The following is a 25,659-nucleotide window of genomic DNA, read 5'->3' on the forward strand; positions in this document are numbered from 1 at the left end:
ATTTATATATGTTTGGGAGTTTGCTGTTGAACCATGCCTTATCACCAGGCCCTCTTCCAAAGACCACACTTTCTCAAGTCAAATCAGACAAAAAAGATATTTGGGGAATTCATGGCTGTGGGATACATTCTTGGTTACCCATGGGTAATATAATAAAATGGGGGATCTGTCAGCCTAGTTTTATTTTACAGTCTTTTGGGGTCCAATACAAAAACAGTCTAGAGGGAAATAGATTGTAGTGACCCAGAAAAAAGTAGGTGATGACTATTTATTTCTCTTTGCATTCAATATTTTCTCCAAATACATGAGGGAAGCAAATGCACCCTTGCCAGAAATTTCATTTTGAGTGTCCAGATTAGCTAGAGTCATTGTATCAGTTGCAGACAGTTCTGGACCTCACTCTGACATAACTGTCTGTAAGTAAAGTCCTTTCCCTTTAAAGCCCAATATTCCCCTCTGAAAAGATAATGCACTAAAATCATTTGAGGCCCACTTTAGAAATGTTGGCAAACAAAAAATGCAGACCATTTTTTGGTATTCAATTAAAATACCACGGGTGGGAACTAACTAGCTTAGAAATTGGTAATGGGAAATATATTCTTACCCTTCTGTAAACCAAAAGCCATCTGGTTGCTGCTGGCACATAAATGAGATGTCCCTCATAGCATGGCTCCTGACAGATAAGCATTCTCCATTCCCAAACCAATACCACAACAGCCACTAATGTGTGTACTAGTTGTTAGAGTATGTGGAAAAGAAATTCACAATAAAACTGAGATGCAAAAAGAGATAGCCCCCTCCACTCAGAGCTACAAGTTCATGAGTAGGGCACTGAGGGGAATCTTTCTTGGTTACAACTTTATCTAAAGAAGGCCAAGAAGGCATAGCACAAAAAAGGGGAGCCCCTAAATGGTTCAATGAATAGTTCTTCTTCTTCCTCTTCCTCCTCCTTCTCTTCTTTCTTCTTTCTTCTTCTTTCTTCTTTCTTCTTCTTTTTTCTTCTCCTCCTACTTCTCCTTCTCCTTCTCCTCCTTCTCCTCTTCCTGCTCCTCCTCCTTCTCCTCTTCTTCTTCCTTCTCCTTCTCCTCCTTTGCCTCCTTCTTCTCCTCTTTCTCAAACCTAGAACAGAGAGCCTGGCACATGACAGGTAATTAATTGATATTCTTTGATTGATGGATGGACTGCTAGATGACACAATAGATAGACAACTGTTCAAATCCAGCCTCAGATACTGACTATGTGGCTCTGAGCAAGTCACAAGAGACTATTTGCCTCCATTTCCTCAACTGTAAAACAAAAACAAGACCTATCTTCCACTGCTATTATGAGGATTCAATGGGATGATAATTGTAAAGCATTTAGAATAGCTCCTGGCCTAGAGTAAGCACTACATGTTAGTTGTAATTGCCATCATCATCATCTAATATCTAGCAGCCAATGAAAGTCTGAAATTATTTTTTAAAATAATATAGTCATTTGGACAAATGGCTTCAAACAATGGAGAGCTGGCAATGATTGTAACTAGACTCTGTCAGCTGTCCAGGCAAATAGGATTGCTCTTTCAAAATTTCTCACATTCCCAACAATGTTAAAACAAATGTAAAATCTGCCTCCAACTTAATTCTTTCACACTTACATTTATACTTCCAAATTTTATCTCAAATTTTCATATGGTCAACCTGTTTCCTTCTTTATTTTTTCTTGTGACTTTTGAAGTTAAAATAGTTTTAAAAGTTCCCTTGCTATAAAAAAAGATGTTAAAATCACATTAAAACTATAAACCATAAAGCATTTCATGTCCTTTGATCCAGAAATACAACTACTAGGTCTGTATCCAAAAGAGTACAAAAAATATTTAAAGCAGTTCTTTTTTGTAGGGGCAAATAATTAGAAAAAGAAGGGAAAGTGATATTACCCATCAATTGGGGAATAGCTGAGTAAGTTATATATATATATATTTTTTTTTTTTCAAACACACAACAAATGATTGTAGGAAATGCTATTGTGCTATAAGAAATTTTAAACAGGAAAAGCTCAGAAAAAAAAACTTATATGGACTGAAGCAGAGCAAAAGGAACAGAACCAGAAGAACATTGTGCATAGTGATGGGAATACTGTACAATGAACACTGTGAATGACTTAGCTATTCTCAGAAATACAGTGATCCAAAGCAATCTCAAAGGACTCATGATAAAAAAAAATGCCATCTTTTTCCAGAGAAGGAACTGATGGCATATGAATCCAGACCAAAGAGAACCTTTTTTTCATTTTCTTTCCTCTTTTGTTCTAGTTTCCTTCCACGTAAGGATTAATATGGGGAAATTGCACATGTAAAACCTTTATCAGGCTGCTAACATCTTGAGGAGTACAAGGAGGGAGGGAAAGAATTAAGACTCAAAATTCTTTTATAAAAGTGTTGGAAATTTTTCACATGTAATTGGGAGGAAATTAAAATTTAAAACTAAAAAACAAACTATATGCCAATGTCTAGCCAAACCTATAGCTTTGCTAAAATTAATTGGTGGTTTTCATAAGCAATTTTTATGGCAGATTTAGAAGCGGTCAAATTTTTTTCTTTATTAACACTGGCTTTCACCTTCACCCCAGTTCTTCCCTATGGGGGGTATTTTTGTTTTGTAACTCAGTCGTGTACAACACTTTGTGACCCCATTTGGGGTTTTCTTGCCAAAGATAATGGAATGGTTTGTCATTTCCTTCTTCAATTCACTTTACAGAGGAGAAAACTGAGGCAAGCAGAGTTAAGTGACTTGCCCAGAGTCACATAGCAAAGGTCTAAGGCCAGATTTGAACAAAATTAGCCTTCCTGACACCAGGCACTGGATCACATGCAGCAGTCATATTCCAATAAAACCATCCTGTTAGATAGGCTAAACTAGGTTGAGTGTAACTGGGAGGACTGCACCTCTGCACCACCTACCTGCCCTCCGTTATTAAAGATCATTCTTCTCTCCCCTAAAGCCTAATAAAATTTTTTTGAGAGTTGCTGTGGATGGGAAAAAATAAAACAGGTGACAGGTCTCTCATTTTAGCTAGGCTGGTCATCAGATAAAGGACACAAAGTTAGTGTCATAGCTATCAGTTTTATAAATAGTTGCTTGCAAATGTGAAAGTAAAATAGTAAGTAAGTAAGATTTGTAAATAGTTGTAAATAGCTTCTAAAATTCAAAGTTCAGGTGACAAAAAAAATGTCTTTTGACTAACAAAACTTGATACAAATAATACAATTAAATGTTTAAATCTTTCAAATGAAAGTACTTTCAATGATCCCATTTTGCATATTTTGTGATCAGTTTTTAAGCTCAATTCTTTTCTGGTTCCATATACTGGTAGCAGGGTATATGGGGTGCTCAGGGAGGGGTAGTATCTCTGGTATGGAGGGCTTGTCATGCCCTCCTAGGGCAGCTCTCCAACCTCTGACCCCCACCTGACACCCACCTCTCACTTGTGGCTCCCAGTAGCTGCTAGCATGCGGCAGCGGCCACACCCCGGGCAATGGCTTCAACAGGCCGGCCAAACCTTGTGAGGGTAGCCATCGGGTCGTCAACCCCTGGTGAACCAGGGCTTTGCTCACCCAGCATGTGAAGACTGTTTCGGCCAAAGAGACGGAAGAAACCAATAAGAAGGTTCAACGGCTGAGAGGGCGACACAGCGAAGCACTGTGGAGTGCTCAGGGCGTGTTGGAGCACAAAGGACAACACAGCCATCCAATGCAGCTGAGGAAGTCTCCAGGTGTAACGACTTTTCGTGCCAATGGGCTCAAGCTTCCAACGCCGAGAGAGTGGGACTGTCTCTGTGCATCGACTTTTCCACTTAAATCTCTTTCGTGCACAAGTGTCTTTGTGCACACTCATCTATCCAAACCCCGTCCACCCTCTTCAAGACCTGCGGCGATGGGGGAGTGACGACGCAACAGGTGGAGGTGACCACTGGCAGTTGTAGTCACGATCCTGCACGTAGGCAGCCCACGGACCAGTGGTCGCTCGGCTCTGTAGGGCAGCAGGGACGTTCGGTAGCATCCTGGGCGACTGAGCAGCCCTCACTAGGACAGCACTGCTCACCCTAATCAAGGGAGGGGACTAGAAAAGGTGTCCCAAACATTGCCTGCCCTACAAACACCCAGTCAGCACACCACGACTGGAGGGTCATCCCCTTTAAGGGGTCGAAATCAAAGAAAAAATACAAAGAAACTCCTACTAGGAGCATGGAACATCAGGACATTACTTGATAGAGAGAATACCCCAAGACCTGAGAGAAGAACAGCTCTAATCAGTAAAGAACTGGCGCGATATAACATCAACATCGCAGCCTTAAGTGAAACACGCTTACCAGAAGAGGGATCACTCAGCGAACCCACCACTGGATACACCTTCTTCTGGAAAGGTAGAGCCTCAAATGAAGACAGAATCCACGGTGTTGGCCTGGCTATCAAGACCAGTTTGCTCAAACAGCTGCCAGACTTGCCTGTGGGCATCACAAGAGGCTCATGAAGAGCCGTTTGCCTCTCAGCAAAGACCAGTATGCCACAATCATCAGCACATATGCCCCAACACTGACCAGCACAGAGGAGACTATCGAGCAGTTCTACTCTGACCTGAGTGCCGTCCTGCACTCAGTGCCCACAAATGACAAGCTGATACTACTGGGAGATTTCAACGCCCACGTTGGCCAGGACCATGAAAGATGGAAAAGAGTGCTTGGAAAACACGGTGTGGGCAAAATGAACAACAACGGCCTACTGCTACTCAGCAAATGCTCAGAGTTCGAACTCACCATCATGAACACTGTGTTCAGAATGGCGAACAAATATAAAACAACATGGATGCACCCAATATCAAAACAATGGCATCTCATTGACTACACCGTACGCCGGCGAGACATCCAGGATGTACAGATCACCAGAGCCATTAGAGGAGCTGAATGCTGGACAGACCACCAATTGGTTAGAGAGACTCTTCAAATGCACATTGCGCCTCACCATTCTAAACGCGCCCAGACAGTTCGCGCATTTTACAACATGAGTCGTCTTAGAGATCCATCTTATTTGCAAACATTCCAGTCCTGCCTGGACGACAAGCTGTCTGCCAAGGGACCACTCACTGGAAGCTCAACCGAGAAATGGAACCAGTTCAGAGACGCAGTGAAGGAAACATCAAAGGCAGTCCTAGGCCCCAAACAATGCAACCACCAGGACTGGGTCGACAAGAACAACACTGCTATTGAAGACCTATTGATCAAGAAGAACAAAGCCTTTATGGAGTGGCAAAATAACCCAAACTCTGCTCCTAAAAAGGACAGATTCAAGTCTCTCCAAGCCACAGAGCAGCGTGAGATCAGGAAGATTCAAGACCAATGGTGGGAAAAAAAGGCAGAAGAAATCCAGCAGTTTGCTGATATGAAAAACTACAAACAATTTTTCAGTGCCCTCAAGACTGTCTATGGGCCATCAAAACCCACCACCACTCCCTTGCTATCCTCTGATGGTGACACTCTCATAAAAGATAAAAAAGGCATCAGCAACAGGTGGAAAGAACACTTCAGTCAGTTTCTCAACCGACCCTCTTCAGTCGACCAAAGGGCCCTTGACCAGATCCCCCAAAACCACACCACTGAACAACTTGATGTCCCTCCTTCAATAGAGGAAGTCCAAAAAGCCATCAAACAAATGAGTGCAGGCAAGGCACCTGGTAAAGACGGGATCCCAACCAAGGTGTACAAGGCCTTAAATGGAAAGGTGCTCCAGGTATTCCACATAGTACTGAACAGCATATGGGAAGAGGAAGACATGCCCCCAGAACTCAGAGATGCCTCCATCGTAGCCCTATACAAGAACAAAGGCGCGCGAGCAGCCTGTGACAACTACATAGGCATCTCACTACTCTCCACTGCTGGAAAGATCCTCGCCCGTGTTATACTCAACAGACTCCTGTCATCTGTTTCAGAGCAGAACCTGCCTGAATCACAATGTGGCTTCCGACCAGATCACAGCACCATCGACATGGTCTTCACGGTGAGGCAAATGCAGGAAAAATGCCTTGAGCAGAACCTGAGTCTCTACATTGTCTTCATAGACCTGACAAAGGCGTTCGACACAGTAAACAGGGACGCATTGTGGATGAGCCTTAGCAAGCTCGGTTGCCCAGCAAAATTTGTCAAACTGATCTAGCTCTTTCATGTCGACATGACAGGGGAAGTCCTATCTGGTGGAGAGACTTCTGATCGCTTCAACATCTCCAATGGCGTGAAACAAGGCTGTGTCCTTGCTCCAATACTATTCAACCCAAGTTTTTCACCCAAGTATTACGACATCCTGTGATGGATCTAGACCTGGGCGTCTACATCAAATACCGACTGGATGGCTCACTATTCGACCTTCGCCGCCTGACTGCAAAAACAAAGACAACAGAGAGACTCATCCTGGAAGCTCTCTTCACAGATGACTGTGCTCTCATGGCCCACCAAGAAAATCATCTCCAAACCATTGTGGACAGGTTCTCTACCACAACAAAACTGTTTGGCCTGACTATCAGCCTCAGCAAAACAGAGGTGTTGTTCCAACCTGCACCAGGGAGGCCAATGAACCAGCCGTGCATTACAATCGACAGCACGCAGCTTTCTAACGTCAACACTTTCAAGTACCTGGGCAGCACCATTGCCAATGACGGGTCCCTAGACCACGAGATCAATGCCAGGATCCAAAAGACCAGCCAGGCACTTGGGCGGCTGCGCTGCAAAGTCCTCCAACACAGAGGTGTAAGCACTGTGACGAAGCTCAAAGTGTACAACGCAGTGGTCCTCAGCTCGCTCCTGTACATTGTGAGACATGGACACTGTACCGGAAGCACATGAAGCAGTTGGAGCAATTCCACCAACGCTCCCTCCGGTCAATCATGAGGATCCGATGGCAGGACAGAATCACCAACCAGGAAGTCCTCGACAGAGCCAACTCCACCATCTTCGAAGTCATGGTCCTCCAAACCCAGCTATGATGGTCTGGACACGTCATCCGCATGGACCCACAGCGAATACCAAGACAGGTATTCTATGGTGAACTGTCAGCTGGACTCGGGAAACAAGGCCGACCAAAGAGAAGATTCAAGGATCAGGTAAAGTCCAACTTGAAGTGGGCTGGCATTACACCAAAGCAACTAGAACTCGCTGCCTCTGACAGAAGCAGCTGGCGATCCCACATTCACCATGCCGCCATCACCTTTGAAGATGAACGATGTCGACGTCTTGCCGCTGCGCGTGAACGCCGACACCAGGCCAGAACCGCACCTCCCGTAACAACTGGAGTCCCATGCCCCATGTGCCACAACCTCTGCGCCTCAGCCTTTGGACTTCAAAGCCACATGAGGGTACACCGTAGATGAAAATGCATAAAGACAATTGTCATTCTCCATCACCGAGAGACTACTATACAATACTGGTAGCAGATGCCATAGAACAGTACTATATGTTATATAGTAGTGAATCATGGGACTTCACAATATCAAGGGAATCAAAATTTAAATGTGGAAAGACACATGGTGGGAGTAAGTTGATGTGGTCCATCTTTCATTTTCAAAGAGGACCAGTGACATCACAGGGTACGGTCTTGACTTTTTCTTCAATCAGATTTAAGTGAGACAGAGTTGCACAGTCATGAGCCTCACTCTCTCTTCCAGAGTCATCAAAGTCCAATGTCAAAACAAAAGCCAAGACAACTGGCGATGGCCCTGGGTGCAATGGATAATCTCGGCTTCTTCAAGTCTGCCCAAGCTCTCAGTTCTTCACAGCATCTGCTTCAGCCACTTTAATGGCCATTGCAAAGAATTATTCTCATCTACCCATTCTGCCAGGAGAAATCTTCACATGCTTGAGACAGACATCCCCTTAACTCCCAAAAGGATTGGAGTCCTCTCAGTTACACTCAACCTGGTTTAGCCCATCTAACAAGATGGTTTTATTGGACTAGGGCTGCTGCATGTGCTCTATTTTGGAGCCATAGATGAGAGGTGAGTGGCAAGTAGGCATCAAAGGTGTGTGAACCACCTATAATATGCTAATAATTATGACTTACATACAAAGAGCATCATAAAAGACATTATCAAAATCTGGCCTCAGATACTTCCCAGCTGTGTGACCTTGGACAAGTCACTTAACCCCCATTGCCTAGCCCTTACTGCTCTTCTGCCTTGGGACCAATACACAGTATTGATTCCAAGATGGAAGGTAAGGGTTTAAAAAAATAATAAAATAAAATAAAAGACCTTATCAGTGACATGTATGAGTAGAAAAGAAGAGGAACCAGCTTATTATTGAGAGCAAGAGTTAACAAATGGGTAGCTTAAGTATTTAAATGGGGAGGGGGGAGCCCTAGAGAAATTCCTCCAGCACATTAGGTGAATCCCTTACAGAAGTTTTATGGAGAGACACAAATAAAAATTGGACAGGATGAGATGTGGCTATTTTAACACATATTAAGCAATTTATGAAACACTTAGGACTGGATCTATGAATGATTGTTGCACTTCCAGGCTGAGTGAGATAAAGAGAGCCTCAAAAACAAACAAAATAGGTACAATAGATATGGTCAGAGAGGACAGTGTAGGTTTCAGAATGCCATGTGCAAGGATACTGAGGTGGAAACAAGCAGTTCACGTCTGCTCAAACATCATGGACGTTTATCGGCCTCGATCCAGATATAAACTATAGGTTTTTCCAAGAAGAAAGAGGAAACACGGCATCTTACTTTAATTGAACCAGGCTCTACAAATGTCACTGCTGGCTTGTCCTCAAAGTCAAAAGCATGTACTGGATTCCGTCACTTCTAGAGGGAAGGAATAGCATCACCACCACCCCCAATGCAGTAAAGCTCTGCCCAGAGAAACAGCTTCATACTTTCCAACCTCTCAAAAATAATTATGGCATAGAAACGAAAAATATCACTTCTGCCCCTGCTCTAAGAAAATAGATCCACATGGCTAGAAGGGAATTTGGGCTGTCCTGGAGAAACTCAGCCACTGAGCAAACAGAGTGAGATTTTCACCACTTGCCTGTCCAGTAAGTTCCAAACTGCCCACAAAGAAAAGACACACACACACACTTGAGAACATTTTCTTGGCATATAGGAACTGAAGAGGACTTGCCAGTTTGCACTGATTTTTTTAAAAATTCTTTTCACCTCTTAAAGACAACCAGCTGGCTTGAAGACAAATCGAGGGTCAAGAAACCGATATCTAGAATCACTGAAAAGACCAGCCTTGAACAGCAACAGACAGACAGATAGAAAGACTTCAATGACTGGAATAGCAGAAAGAGCATCAGTCAGAGGATCAGCATTCTCTCCAACCTCTCATTTTTAGAGACTTTGGAGATGTCACTTGTATCCTCTATGGGCTTCATTTGAATAGTTAACCTCTGGAGGTCTTTCCAGCTCTAGAGCTACTATCCTATCTTTTTAAAGAAGTATCTTTGCAAACAGTTCTCATAAACACTGGGTCTTTCAGAACAACATTGTGCTACCTAAAATTTTTGCACTGTGTCTGCCTTTATTTAAGTGGCAGTAGGTGGTACATGGATAGAACACTGGACCTGAGTTCAAATCTAGTCTCAACCATTTACCAGCTTTGTGATCCTGAGCTAGTTACTTAACCTCCATTAGCCTCAGTTTCCTTAAGAATAAAATGGGAATAATTATTGAAAGAATCAAATGGGATAATATTTGTTAAAAAGAACTTGGGGGTAGCTGGGTGGCTCAGTAGATTGAGAGTCAGACACAGAGATGGGAGGTCCTGGGTTCAAATCTAACTTCAAACATTTCTAACTGTGTGACCCTGGGCAAGTCACTTAACCCCCATTGCCTAGCCCTTACCACTCTTCTGTCTTAGAACCAAAACACAGTATTGTTTCTAAGATGGAAGGTAAGGTAAGGGTTTAAAAAAAAAAAAAGAACTTAGCATAATGCCTGGCTTAATAGGAGGAGCTTAAAAATGCTTATTACTATGTGACATTCTCCATTTCACTCAGCTCTTTTCTTTAGATAACCACTGACTCTAAAGTTGTAAGAGTCAGCCCAAACCGCTCATTTAATAGATAAGGAAATAGAAACTCAGACTCCAAGAGAGAAAGATAACCCCCAAACACAAAAAACAACCCAATTTCTCCCACAAATGACTGGCATTTAAATGGTGCTATAAAGTTTACAAAGCACTTTTAATACATTATCAGCCCTCATTGTTCTCTTGAGTTCTAGTCCTGCATCTCTAATTTCCTTTTGGATATCTCCACTTGGTTATCTCTTTGTCATGGTTCAGTCATGTCTGATTCTTCATGACTTCATGGACCATCCTTATACATGGGATTTTCTTGGCAAGGTACTAAAGTGGTTTGCCATTTCCTTCTCCAGTGGATCCTCTTGTAGACAATCAAGGATTAAGTGACTTGCCCAAGGTCACAAAGCTAGGAAGTATCTGCAGCTGGATTTGAACTCAAGTCCTCCTGACTCCAGGTCCAGCACTCTATCCACATAGCCACCTAGCTGCCTCTTGGATATCTCCTAGGTGCTTCTGACTAAATACAGATGAAAACAGAGTTCGTTATCATTCCCAACAAACCCACCTCTATTTCCTGTGAGAGAGTAATATCATCTTTCTAGTTAACCAGGTACACAATCCAGGAGCTTCCTCTCACTCACCACCCCTCCATCCCAAATCCAATTCATAGCCAAATCTTGTTGATTCCATCTGGACAACATCCCTCATCTCTAGTATCTTTTCTCCACTCACATCACAACCACGTTAATACAGAATCTCCTCATGTCTCTCCTGAATGATTATAATAGCCTCACGTCTCCATATGTGGTAGGAGTAGCATCTGTTTTATGCAGGTTGGGGTGGTTTCTCTTTAAAGAAAAGAAGTTATTCTCTGTATTTGATTGGTCTGGGAGACTAGAATTTGAACCACTGGCATGGCTTCCCAGTCACATGAAGTATAAAAAAATCTAACCAAGGAAGAGTCAGCACTCTGCAGGCTTCACAGTATATTCTCTGTTCTTGTGATAGGAGGTGGAAGGAAGAACAGAGGAGTCCTTACTACGTGAATCAATTTTGTAGCTTTATTGACATTTTCTATGTTCAAACAAACTTCTCTTTTTTAATATTTTGTGGCTTGTGTGTGGTTCATTACAATACAATCTCATGCTTGAACCACTGGACTGGTCTGAGTGGACTAGTCGGAACCCTGACCTCTCTCCTTCTCAGAGCTGTCAAACTGCTGTTCCTAAAGCACAGGACTGATCATGTCACTCCCCTGCTCAAGAAGCTTCAGTGACTCCACATTAGTTTTAGGATAAAATGCAAAGTGATTGTTGAGCTTTTAAAACCCTCTACAAGGGAATGAAGTTTGGCACAAAAGATTTTCTATTTAATCCCTGGATTGGCTATCCTAACTGGCCAATGTCTTCACGGCGAATTTGAAAGGTTTTGGTTATTTTATTCTCACCAAATTCTATGCAAAGGTTATGTTGAAGAGTTCCTTGTATAATTCATCCTTGGAACTCACTATTCACCTATGGCCTAACTGTGAATGAGTTATATGCATATTTGAAGGAAGCTTCACTAACATTAGAGCTAAAACGTAAAATCTTTCTCTTGCACATTCAAAGTAAGATTTTTCTTAACCAACTTACTACTAAAATATATGATTCTGATTATGTTTTCTTTCTAGGAAACACTATTCAAAAGAGCAAGTTAATGCCTTTTTAATGATATCTTGAAAAGTATTGTTGATATATTTTGTTTTTATATCACTTATTTCTGATTTTTTTTAAAAATCATTTTCCCTTCAGGAAGGAAGCTTCCTTTTTAACAAAGAGTAATAAAAAATAAACAAAAAAATAAAAACCCTCTACAAATAACTTAATTTCTTATTCAGTCTTTTCTAAAAAGGCTAGTTCATGGCAGCTAGGTCACTCAGTGGATAGAGTGACAGGAGGTCCTGGGTTCAAATCTGGTCTTAGACACTGCCTAACTGTGTAGCCCGCAGCAAGTCACTTAACCTCAGTTGCCTAGCACTTACCACTCTTCTGCCTTAGAACTATAATTTAGTATCAATTCTAACTCAGAAGGTAAGGGTTTAGCAAAGAAAAAATTAAAAAAAAAAAAACAAGGGATAGTTCCCTGGGTAGAAAAAAAAAAGAGAAGGAATATTGGAAACAAAGGTGACATATAAACAAAAAATATAAACAAAATGTTTCACAAATAAAAATAGAGACTACACTGAATTGAAGACTCAAGAGCCCATGGAAAGGTTAAGACTGACATTTTTGAACAGCATGCTGGGTATTGCTCATTGGCAGTATTGAGCTCTCTGGAAATTGTGATTCCCACACATCCCCCATTCCATGTAAAATGACATAACACTATTTTACTAACTCATGGACCTTCTTTCTACCACAAAGCTTTTCTCTACTCGCAGCTATAATCTAAAGAAGCATCTTCTGAGGCAAAGGGGCCAGCCATCCTTACCAATTGCCATCCACAGAACAAGCAAGCCAGCCTAACTGAAGCAACAAGGCATGGTGAGGGAGAGACAGGGGAGTATGTGCCATGCAAGTCAAACCACTATTGCCACCGCCTTGATGACCATCTCCCCTCAGCCCATGATGGAGACATCCCAAGAACTTGAACCCAAGAGCTCTAGGAATAGTAGTGTTTCCAACCCCAGCACCTGAAGCCCTCACCAATGAAAACATCTCCAACAGAAATGCAGTCTGTCAACTACTCCAACTACTACTAGTGCTACAGCAATTGAAGATCTTTCAACATCAGAAACTGATGCATTAATGAAGTATTACCCCTAAGTTCCATGAGATTTTTTCCATCTGGCTTGCAGCTGAAACTATTCATATGTGTTATCTCTTCCATTAGAATGTAAGCTCCTTGAAAGCAGGAATTGTCTTACTTCTCTATTGGTATCTCCTGCACTTAGCATGGTTCCTTGTACGTAGTAAGCACTTAAGATGCTTTATTCATTCATTTATTCATCCTTCTCTAACATCCTAAGTATTTCAGTAATGCCTGGGGGACTCCTTTGGAGCTATTAAGACTTTATTTTCCTCCTTTTTAATTAGGTACAATTTTTCATTAAGATGGTCTATAATAATACACTTTAAAGCATATCTTTGTATTTTTGAATTTCAGATCTGGAATGTATCTGTGAGATCATTGAATCCAACCACCCTAGTCATAATGTCAAGAGATCTAAATTTAGACTTGGAAGAGACTTCAGAGAGTCTACATTTTGTAGATAAGGAAAGCGAAGCCTGTGAAGTTTAAGTGGCTTGCTCAAGGTTAACTCACTTCATTTCACAAATGAGACACAGAGAAGTTATAAATGACTTTAACCAAGACTCAAAACAAATTAGTGGCTTCATCAGTACTTGTAGCTAGGTCTTTTAATTCATAATTCATTTCCACAACCCCTACATTCCTATGCATGATGGGAGTCTAGCTTGAAAATTCATTAAGTTTGAAGACCAAGATCATATGAATGAAGAACATCAATTTTCACAACTATTCATTTAAAATACTACATGCTAGCTTATACTTGAAAAGGTAAATGATCATTCCATTAATTGTTAATTATCCTTCAATTAATAATGCATTTTACATCACAATGGACTATATTCTTGCTGTAGTGCTTCTTCATTAGTGTGAGTTCTAGACTTGTCAAGAGCAAATTCTGACAGATCCCTCCAAGTCAGAAAGGTTCCTAATAAGATCTAAATTTGGAGCTAGTTATCACATACTTGGCTACTTGGTAAAGATTCTTTCTTTTTTCAGCCACAGTAGTTTAAAGGAGTATCCACAATGATGCAACCAAAAATGTTGGAAGTATTAAACAATGTAAACCAGCTTTGAGAAGGCTACAAAAGATAGGGGTGTTCTGGTGCTCTGAAAGTTCAAGGGGAGTTAACAGCATGTTATAGAAACAAAAAAAAAAACTTATGTTGGGTTAGGAAGCATTTAGAATGTCATAGAATTGTGCATGCCCTTTGATCTGGTAATGCACTACTTGGTCTGAATCCCAAAGAGATAATAAAAAATGGGGAAAGGGCCTACTTGTAGAAAAATATTTATAGAAGTTTTTTGTGGCAGCAAAGAATTGGAAGTTATGTGGATGTACATCAATTGGGGGAATGCCTAAACAAATTGTGGTACATGTTGGTGATGGAATAGTACTATTGTATTTTAAGAAATGATAAGCAAGAGATTTCAGAAAAAGCTGGAAAGATCTACACAAACTGATGCAGAGTCAAATAAGCAGAACTGGAATGACATTGAACATAGTAATAGCAATATTGGACATTGATTATCTGTGAAAACTTGACTACTCTCAGCAATGCAATGATCTGGGACAATCCTGAAGGACTTATGACAGGGAAAGCTATCTACCTCCAGAAAAAGAACTATTAGAATCATCTTTCACATCAGTGTATCTTGGGTTTTATTTGGGGGTTCTGATTATATATGAGTATGCTCTTACAACAATGACCAATATGGAAGTGTGTTTTGCATGATGATAAAAAAATGAAAAAAAAAGTCAAAGCACTCAGATATAGGACAGTAGAAATGCTGCTTCTCTGCTCTGATCAGGCCACATTTGGAATAGTCTGTTCAGTTCTTGAAAGATATATTTTAAGAAAGACTTTCATAAACTGGACGGTATCTAGAGAACAATCATGATAGTGAAAAGTCTTGAGTTGATGGCATGTGTCAGTTTTAAAGGAACTAGAAAGCTTTTGTCAAGAATTCCTTGGGAGAAACGATAGCTGTTTTTTGGTATTCGAGGGAATGTTAGGTGAAAAGAAGATTAGACTTATTTGACTAGACCTCAGTGGGCAGGAGCAGTGATTAGAAGTCACAAAAAGATATATTTAGGCTCGGTGTACATAAACATTTTCTAATAATTAGAGCCACCAAAAGCAGAGCTCCAGAGTTAGTGGGTTGCTTGCCACTTGAGGTATTAAGACAAAAGCTGTTGACCACTCAACAGGTCTGGTAGAAAAGGAATTGTTTTTCAGGAATGTGGTCAGATAATAAAACCTCTAAGTTTTCTTCCAATTCTAAGATTCTGAAATAAGTTCATCCATGGTGTTTACATCTAACACGCTGGGATGAAGACAAAATGCACCAAATTAGTTTGACAGGGTGACTAGTCTTGACTTTTTTATATTAAGGGACAGTGTTTTGCATTAAATTAAAGTAGTAATTGGCTTGATCAAGATTCCCACAAATAATTAGGGAAAAGGCTGGGAATAGAATCTAAGTTTCTTTATTGGTTTCTTTCATTTTGGAAGTGAACTCAAGAGTGATTCCATCCTTCAGGGCAACTTCCTGTGGAAAGAGGCTGTGTTCCTCAATTCAACCAGCAGCACTCATATCCTCTGGTCACCTACCCTTTGCCTATACTTAGCAATGGGCATTTCCAAGAGTTGCAGCTTATACTCTCCCAGCTCCCAAACCAGCTGACTTTGTCTTCCCATAGAAGCCTTAATCACACTGGCACTTCTTTGACTGTTAAATTGCATGGCCAGCTCACATGTAATTTGCTACCCACTAATATGGTACGATCACTTTCTGAGTTTCTCCAGACCTACTGAATATCAAGCCTCTGGTTACTGTTCCCTCCTTCTGTCAGAAAGTTGAACCTCTTATTTTTCCAGACCTTAGTTCCAAACATCTCCAACAAAGGCCCTCTCCAGCGCCTCTTGTGGCATGGAGGGAACCCTTGGGGTTTGGAAGACTGTGCCAATGGAACAAAAGCTACAGTAAATCCTACCGACCCTAAATGGTCTTAAGTGTGGGGCAGGTCTTCAGGGGCAATGTGACTTCTTAGTTGATCCACTATTGTCCACTGCTGCCATCTATAGGTTTTCAACTATAACGTGGCTTCTTCAATGAACAGCTACTGTTCTCTCTTGTCATCTATTGTTCTTCCATTCCCCCACTCTAATCTTATTTTCCCTCTCTCCTCCCTAGAGTGGATGGGTTCTGTCAGTGGTTGAGCTTTGTAGTCCTAGGGAATAGCTTTAGTTGTTCAGAAATTCAAGCTTCAATAAGCTTCACCCAATCTACTAACTAGAAACTCTCTTGGGCACTTTTTAAATTTGCCTTTGGAACCCTGCCTTTCTAGGCACCACTCAGGGTGCCTCAGTCTAACTAATCTGAGTCATTGCTCTAAATTCCTTTTAACTCCTAGGTACCCTTCAAATTATCCCAAGGACTCCACCTAGAAAAATCTTCAAAGGAGTTGGGAGGAGCTGGGGTGAGGCATTTCCTTTCAACACCTCAATAATGTTTTTTTATTCTATATAAATCTCTTTAGGAATAAAATCAAAAAAGTCAGGTATAAAGCAGATGATCTGTCCTCTACTTCCCTATGCTGTTCATACACCTTAGATTATAAAGCAGATTATTATACTTGCACTATCTACTTTAACTCCCAGGATTTTTGTGAGAAAAGTGTTTTGTAAAGTAAACAAATGAATGAAAAAAAAAAAACATTTATCATGTGCTTATAGGTGTTAGTTATTGTGCTAAGTACTAAGATACAAAAACAAGCAAGTAAAACAGTCCTTTCCTTTGAGGCATTCATGATAGAGGCTCTTAAACTAGGTCTGAGAAATGTTTTTGATTTTGAAAATTCAATTTCAATTTTCAATTCCATTTTCAAACTCAGTCATTCAATTTTAATATAATTGGCTTCCTTTGTAATCCCGTGTATTTTATCTTATACACTTACTTAATAACATTACTCTCCATAAACTTAACCAGATTGTCAAAGGGACCCATGAGCCAAAAATAAAAAGGTTCAGAGTCCCTGTAATAATGTAAGACAGCATATAAAATAGAGAGATAGCCAAGAAGGGGTGTCTTTAACAGAGATGTCAGAGGAAATAGTGATTGGAGTCAAATGATAGACATGTCCATTTTATCTATGATAGTGTTGATTTGATGAATACCATTATAGTTAGAATTGGCAAGGGAGAGGAGGAACAAGGAGAAGATGTGCTCTCAGCAGCATTAAAACACTGCACAAGTATGAATTAATAATATTAACAGTAACAGAGTTTCCCTCAGAATAAGTGGAGATCAATGGTACATTATGCCAAACCAATACCAGGAGCCTGGCAAATAAATCAATAATCAGGAAAGGGTGAGAGAGTGCCAAGGATGAAAGCAGGATCAAAATCAGAAACATACAGCAAGGTCTAAAGGAGGTGTTACAGGGACATCAAATCTGGATTTTAGACTACAAACTTTTGAGTGCCAGCAATATACAAATAAAAGCCTGAGTGCCTCCCAAACATAGATTGCCCACTAATGAGTGAAGTCTTGCTGACAGGAACAGATGCCTTTGGCTTGGCATAAAGAAAAGAGTTTCTGGAATTCTTAAAAGAATAATTATTTTGTTTTCTTCTGGAAGGAAAAACAAAACAGATGGAGAAGTGAATGCATGTATCTTGTATGTACACAGTTGTTTACATGTTCTTTCCCCCATTGGAATGCAGTCTCCTAGAGGTCAGGAATCATTTTGGCTCTCTTTGTATCAATACTCATAGCACATTGCCTACTACATAGTAAGCACTTAAGAAATCCTTCTTGACCAGTTAGAAACCGTGTCCTAATTATATGAGGGAAATCTCTTGTAGAAGAGAGAGAGTTTAACCAATCAAGTTTGTCCTAAGAGGTCAATGGCAACATTTTTGCCTCCTCTCTTCTCCATCCTTTCTCACTACCTGAAAAAGGCAGACATTAATTCCAAAGTTTTCCTGTTATTTCCATTTTTTACAGAAGAAAACAAAGCTTCTCCTCCCCCAATTTCCTTTTTTTTTCCAAAATATTCATGTAAGCTGAGCCCCAGAGCCCATTGGTATGGGACTCTTTCTTCATTGGAGGAAATCAATGCCCTGTGCCTGAGTGAGAAACAACATAAAGTAATAGAGAAGGGAAATCTAGTCTCTTCAACTTCTGGCTTCTAGCTTTGAGAAATAAAGACCCATGATGCCACCCTCTCTTCAGGTCAATGAAGGGAGAAAAGGATTTTTGGAAGAAGTTAGCATGAGAGAAGCTGGTAATCACTATCATGTCCTTAACCTCAGCTTGCTACACTACAGACTTTAGGGAATTTCCCCTTTGAGTGATTCGTGAGACTCTCTTGATTAAGTAGAGTTACCCTCATTCCCAATGGGAGAGCACTTTCAAAATATATTGCCTGGAATATACTCTTACATGTATATTTTGATTTGTTTTGCTATCATCTTGGATAAATGGCTGCATTTGCTATGTGTGTGTTTGCTGTGGAAATGACATTTGGTGGGAAGTGTGCTCTAGTCTTGGAGATACAATTTGGCCCTTCTCTTCCCCATTAATAAATAGCAATCAGAATTTTGCTACTAACAACAATACAATGAGCCAGTGTGATAGAGACATGAAGAGAGAGAGGTTTTGCAGGACTTGTGGACCAAGATGCAAGAATTAGGGCTCCAACGGAATGATCCCAGTTGGTGTAAGTTTGAGCTGAAAGGGGGAGGGGACTTTGTCTCTGACTGGAAGTCACTTTCTCTCTCTGGAGGTTTTGGAGCTGGCTGAAAGATCTTTGTGAGGCTGACTTGGTTTGGGGGGTTTCTCTGACTGTGAGCAGTTGAAGTTGACACTGAGAAGAGAAACTTGGTTTTTGGACTTGGTCTCTGTCTCTCTGGCTCTGAGCAGTGGAAGCTGACCATGGGGGAAGCTTTTGAGTAGGTGGTCTATTTGAGAGTTGAGCTGGCCAGGAGAAAACTTAGAGACTTTGAACTTTGTTTTTCTCTGGGGTTGAAGCTGAGAAAGGAGACCAGCCAGGCTGAATTTGTGAAGAAGAAGAAAGAAGATTTTGAAAGGGCTGTTGTCCTCCATCTTCCTAACTGTCTAAGAGTTACACTTGTTACCTCCCAATCACTTAATTTTATCTCATTTAGATTAGGGAAATCCTCATCCCTCTTACCTCAGTTTCCCATCCTGTTATCCCAATAAACCCCTTGACTGAGAAAGCAACTAGAGTATCTTTATAGTTTACTCCAAGTGGGGAGGGAAGGAGCCAAAGGCTTCAAGAAGAACTGGGTGGAGAGGGTTGGTTAAGGGAGGGAGTGAGGGAGGAAGGAGATTGGGAAATAGATTGATTAATCAGCCATCAGTAGGGATCAGTAGGCAAACCCCAGAGTTTCCCCAGTATCTATCCAGAGTAGTTCCCTGTGTGGCAGCATCCTTGTGTACCAGTATCCCTGTGTGGCATCCCTCAGCATTTATCATTCCTACCTCCATTACAAATAAGCAGGTTTAGGTTCTTGTAGCTAGCTCTCTCTAATCAAAAGCCAGAGAACAGCAGTTCCCCTCAGCTTACCTTTTATATTAAAGAAGTAACAGTTTCCCTTCAGTTTACACTCTCTATTTCAATCAGTAGTAGTTTCCAGTCAATTTACTTTTTCTATTTCACCAGGACAGTTCTGAGGGACTTATGAAAAAAGAATGCTATCTACCTCCAGAGAAAGAACTATTGGAGTTGGAATGTAGATGAAAATATATGACTTGTCACTTGTTTATCTGGGCATATGTTTGGGGGTTTGGGTTCTATACGATTATTTACTCAATAATATGGAAATAAGTTTTGCATGATAATATATATATTTGCGTTGCTTGTCAACTCTGTGAGAGGGGAGGGAAGAAAGGAAGGAGACAGCATGAATCATATAACTTTGGAAAATGTGAAAATTTGTTATTAAAATAATGAAGATAGAAATTTAAAAATAAATAGCAATCAGGATTTTAGTTTGAACCTATACATTACAACCTTTTAGCTAATAATAGCTAAGGGAGCCGGCAGATATAGTTCTTGCCCAGTACCCTCTCTCTGAGGAAAGCAGAGGCTTTCCAGCCCTAACTTTCCATTTCCCCTGGCAGGAATTAAAGTTTCTGTTGGAGAAGGGGAAGGAAAAGGAAGTGCTAAAGATGTGTATCTATTCTGTCCTCCCTGAAAAGCCACAAATGGCACCCCTTGCTACATTAAGAAAGTATTTTAAAATCATCCTAGTAATACATATATAACCCAGTGGAATTGTTTGTCAACTCAGAAGGGGAGAAGAAAGAGTGGATGGGAGACAACATGAATCATATAACTTTGACAGACGTATGTGTAAATTTGTTATTGAAATAAAATAAAGACAAAATTTAAAAACAAATATAAAATAAATATAATTATCCTAGCCTGGAGCCTTTGTACTAATCTAAAAAAGAAATCCCAGTCAATGGTTCTCTTTCAGTTCTGAAAAAAAATCTTGCTCTCCTCTGGTGAAACCAATTATGTCTTTTAAAATAATTATGTTGGTGATATAAGTGGGGTTAGAAGCCACTTGATATATTCATAGTAACCACTTTCCCAGATCCTTGAGTAGATTAGGATAATGATCTGCCGAAAAGAAGAAAGAAGTTTTTCATCATTTCTGAATGTGGGACCAAATGAGTTCTCTTCACTCTTCTCTTTCTCCCACAAGCTCTTGAGTGAAAATTAGACAAAAAATGTTACTGGTCTAGATAACTAAATTTATAAGCTTCCCAAAGCAGAAGGAGTTGGCATCTGGGATTTTCCCCCCTCTTAGAAGAAAAGCAAACTTGCAGCTACCATTGTTCTCTCATTGATGGGCACTTCTGAATAACATTGACTTCTTCCTTGTTTTTCCATGCATGTGCAAAGAAATCTCTCTACAATGATGGATATGAGTGTGTTAACTAGAAAACAGCCTACTTGATAAGAGAAGTGGACTGATGGAACACTATGCTCCAAGGAAGGGATCAGAGTAGGGAATCAGAGTAGAGAAAGGGTTCCTCCTCCCTTTCCTGAAGTAGCTAAATAGTTGAATCTTTTGTTTCACTCCTTCCAGCCCTCACATATCTGGCTACAGAGAAGTCAAACAAGGTAAAGAACATGGGCTAAACTTGTCTCATTAGGGTTTTCAGGATACTTGTAACACCTAAACCTACCCTTTTCCCCCACTTGATTTCATTTATCTGCATGTAATCCAAAGAATGGTAGAAAGGTGGAGGGATTTCAAAGATGACTTTCAAGTCAATTGAAGAAGCATTTATCAAATGCCTATATATGATAGGCATTGTGATAACCACTGAGGGAGGGCACTAGGAAAAAGGGAGAACATCTCCTCTCATGGAGAACACATTCTAATGGAGGAGACAATATGTTCATAAATAAACATACCAAATACATACCGAAGAGATGGAAAACAACCTTAGAAGGGAAGATACTCTGTATAAGGACTTGTGCTAGAAATAGGGGATGTAAAGAGAAAAAGAAAATACTCCATGCCCTCAAGCAGGATATGAGAACCCTTGAGGTGCTGAAATATATTTCAAATGACCTAGAACAGTGGTTCTCAAAAGGAGTGCAGCCAATTTCCACTTGCTATGCCTCAGATTACATGTATAAGAATGAATCAGGGCAGGTAAAGTGAACAGATAGCCAGGACTGGAGTTGGGAGGACCTGAGTTCAAATTTGGGCTCAGACAGTTCAAATTTGACCCCAGGCAAGTCACTTAGTCCCAAGTACCTAGCCCTTACATCTCTTATGCTTTAGAAAAAACACAAAGTATGTGAAGATTAAATTTAACTCTCCCCTGATTGTGAAGATTAAATTATAACCCCTACCTGTTTTTAGATTTTAATCACCAAAAGTGTAAACACCCTACTTAACAGTTGAGTATGGAAATCTGACCATTTTTAGATCTAATCACCAAAAGTGTAAATATCCCCTTAATCATTAAGTGGGAGGTTTGTGACCCACATGTGTGATAGTGTAACAAATTAGATTTAAACTAACTGCCCCTGGACAGTCTTAAAGCAAAGCTTCAATTGTGATTGGTAGATGTAAAATTAGGGGAAGACACAGGAAGTGATGCAAAAGAAATGTCTTTAAAAGGAGCTGTCACTTCCTGTGAGGGGAAGTTCTTCATTCTTTGAAAGTGGAGACTGAAGACAATTCTTCATTCTTTGGAGTAGAGGCTGGACCAGAGTCCCTGTTCCTGGTGAGGCTGTTCTAAACTATCTTCTTTTGAACTGGCACATGGTGAGTGAAAAGCTGACTCTTAACTGCTGAATTTTCTGAAAAAACTAGATTCAGGTGAGACTTACCTCTTGAAAGAGACTTCCCCAGGTACTCAGCTATGGTGAGGCCTAAGAACTCTCCCTGCCCAGGTTGAGTCAAGAGCCAGGAGTAAATTACTTAGTGCTTAAGCTAGATATCTTACCCTATTCTCTCTCTGATTTTCTTACTTCACTCTTTCTACATTTTGTAAACAAATTATAAATAAATCTCTTTGTAATAAATTAAATTCCTGGTGACCACACTCTTAAATAATCTAGTCCAACCCTTTTTAAAATAACCACTTTTCCCCCTTACAATTATCAATACTTATTATGACTTCTAAGAACAGAAAGTAAGGGGTTTTTTTAAGCTTTTACCACTGTGCCTTTCCAGTATCCCATTGGCTTCAACTTAAACTTTAAATTGATATGTAATTTTGTGCCTTTAACTCAGGTTTCCTTTTCTGTATTCTGGTTTCCATCATTAGAAAATGATCAAAGTATACCACTACTCTCATCGCTGTTGTCTTTAAACAAATTGAAAAACAGAAACTTGTAAATGGACAAGTTGATTTCCAACAATATTGTTAAGACCACAACATTAACATGCAGGTCCCCTAAAGGAAAACATCCTTTGGATTATCACATATGTTAAATACAATGGCACTATCTCATCCTCATTGCACTAAGATCTCTGCAATGATTGACTGTTGACCAGTCTTCTCTTAGATCCTCTTTCTGCCCTGATTTTCCATGACCCATCTCTCCTGGTTCTCCTCCTACTTGTATGTCCCCTTCCTTTTTCAATCTCCTTTGCTCAATCACGATCTATATCCTGCCCCTTATCTTGTGTATAACCAGTAATATACTGATAAATGTTTAGCATCTGGCTTCCCACCCACCCCCCAAAAAAATATGTATACCTGACACACTTTTAAGTTTAATGAGCATTACTAATATTTCCTTCATCATTTTCTTAAGTCTAGGCAACTAATAAAACAGTTAACTCAGTAAGAGATAGTAAGTGTAGTGTTTGCTGATTTCCAAGGGATAATTTACCAACTGGATCTTATTCACCCTTTGAGGTACACGACTGGATCTAAGATCAAGGGCAGCTAGGTAGTACAGTGGATAGAGTGCCAGGTCTAAAGTTGAGAGAACCTAGGTCCAAATCTGGCCTCAGACATGTCTTAGCTGTGTGATCTTGGGCAAGTCACATAACCCCAAATTGTCTAGCCCTTTCTGCTCTTCTGCCTTGGTATTGATACTTAGAATCAATTCTAAGACAGAAAATAAGAGTTAAGAAAAAAATGACTGACCCTAGGACTCTCCCCTGGGTCTCTTCTCTCTCTGTTCTCTCTTTTCATGAAAACATCAGTTCTCATAAACTGTGCAGATGATTCCCAGATCTATTTATCCAGCTCCATTTCAGTTCCAAATATCATATCACCAACTATTTGTTGGTCCTATCCACCAGGATGATCCATAGGTATCTCTAATTCAATGTATCCAAAATAAAACCTGATATCTTTCTCTCCACTCTACATTAAGAAAAATCACTTGGGCAATTGTATGGAGAATGGATTAGAGTAGAGAGAGGTGCAAACAAAAAGAAAGACAATTGCAATGTCAGAGCAAATGACAGGTAAGGGTGGTTCCCTCATCTTGGAGCTCCCTCCATTGGCACATTCACAGATTAGGACAAAAACAAAAAATAATTAGTACTTATTTGTGTATATGTTGTTTCCCTCAAGTAGAACACAAGGTCCTTTGGAAGCATATAGTCTTTCTTTTTAATATTTTCCCCCAGCACCCAATAGTGCCTAGCACAGAGGAAACATAATAAATTCTTGCAGGACTAAATGGAATTAATCAAATCACTGCAAAATTGATGTTCACTAAAGAGTTCCTGTATGCTACACCTGACAACACCTTTAGCAATCATTTAATGGACCTGCCTTCTCAATAAGTCTATCCCCAAACTGCTGAAAGCATTCAATTATTTAACACGGAACTAGGTTTTGTGATGTCAAGCAATGAAGTGCTAATGAGGACCATGTGTGAGTGATAATGGGGTCCATGTGATTGATTGGCCTGAAAAATGGAGATGAAATGCAATATGGAAATCTTGATGTTCTTCCATAACAGGTGGCTCAAAGTGGCCAGATCATGCATACTTGGTCATTCTTGAGGTCTTTGAAAGATTCAAAATACTGATCAGAACAATCAAGTTTTGAGATGAAGAAAATCCAATGTCATTTAGTCAGTCCCTAAAGCCAAAGAAGTGAATTGTCCAAGATCACACAGGGAGTATCGGCAAAGCAGGGTTTACATTCAGGTCCTCTGACTCTAAATATTGTCTTCTTTCTATTGTGCAAAAATATGACTGACCTAATCCAATAACTTTTGAGTTTTAAAAATCTTTTCAAGAGCTTTTCACTTATTCACTCCGAAAATAATTGTTCCATTATACTCCCCTAAGAAGTTATATAATCTATATTAACTCTTTGAAATTTTCCAATTCATTTGAAAAAGAAATACATCAAATTGCCCCAAGTGGATGTATTTATTTTCCAAATGATTTCATTTTTTCATCATGAATTTCATTATGTTAATAGAAAAAAGTGGAGAGAGAGAGAGAGATGGATTTTTTTGAGTATGGAAGACCTATGTTCAAATTTTGTATTGAACGCTCACTAACTCTATGAACATGGACAAATCACAAGAAAATCATTCTTTGCGCCCCAGCTTCCTCATCTGTGCGATAAAATAGTAGAAGTATATAGGCTCTAACATCTTTTTCAAGTTTAAATCTATAATCTATGATAATCCGGACTAGTGTTCACATTATTGAATATTATTCTAGACCGTTTGCAATGTACAGGTACATTTTTGCTTTACCAACAGCTTTTCAGGAATGTCTTGCAAAACATATATGTCAAGAATATGACACAGTGCTTTTCCAATAGAAATAAACTCATAAACCCAAAAAGTATAACAGTGAAAGAAATGTTAAATAATGTTCATGTGTTTCAGAGAAAAAGAATTTGGACTAGTATAATAGAATTTTATTTTGAGTGGATTGGAATACTTCCCATGGATCTAAATTCTAGTCCCCTTTGGTGTAGCCTATCCCTAGACCCTTTGTTAAAGGATTTGCAGGACACCTTAAATTGATAGAACTCCTTATTTGTGCCTGTGACTGGGGAATTACATTAAAGGGGATTGTCCAGTGAGCATCATAAAAGACAAACACTTGTGGAGGGACCATTCTCCTAAGAAGGTCCTAAGAAGATCTATAAAAAGACTACATGCTCTTTTGAGCATGTGGCTTTGTGGCTTGGCCATCTTTTCCTTGGACTTGTAGCAAGAGAAGAAAAGGATTTCTCTCCATCCTCATTCCTCAGCAGAAATGACAGCTACAAGCAGATGGCATAAAGAACCTGTGCTTGCCTGAGTGAATCTGAG

The sequence above is a fragment of the Monodelphis domestica genome, chromosome 2 (assembly GCF_027887165.1).
Source record: "Monodelphis domestica isolate mMonDom1 chromosome 2, mMonDom1.pri, whole genome shotgun sequence".
Classification (NCBI taxonomy): domain Eukaryota; kingdom Metazoa; phylum Chordata; class Mammalia; order Didelphimorphia; family Didelphidae; genus Monodelphis; species Monodelphis domestica.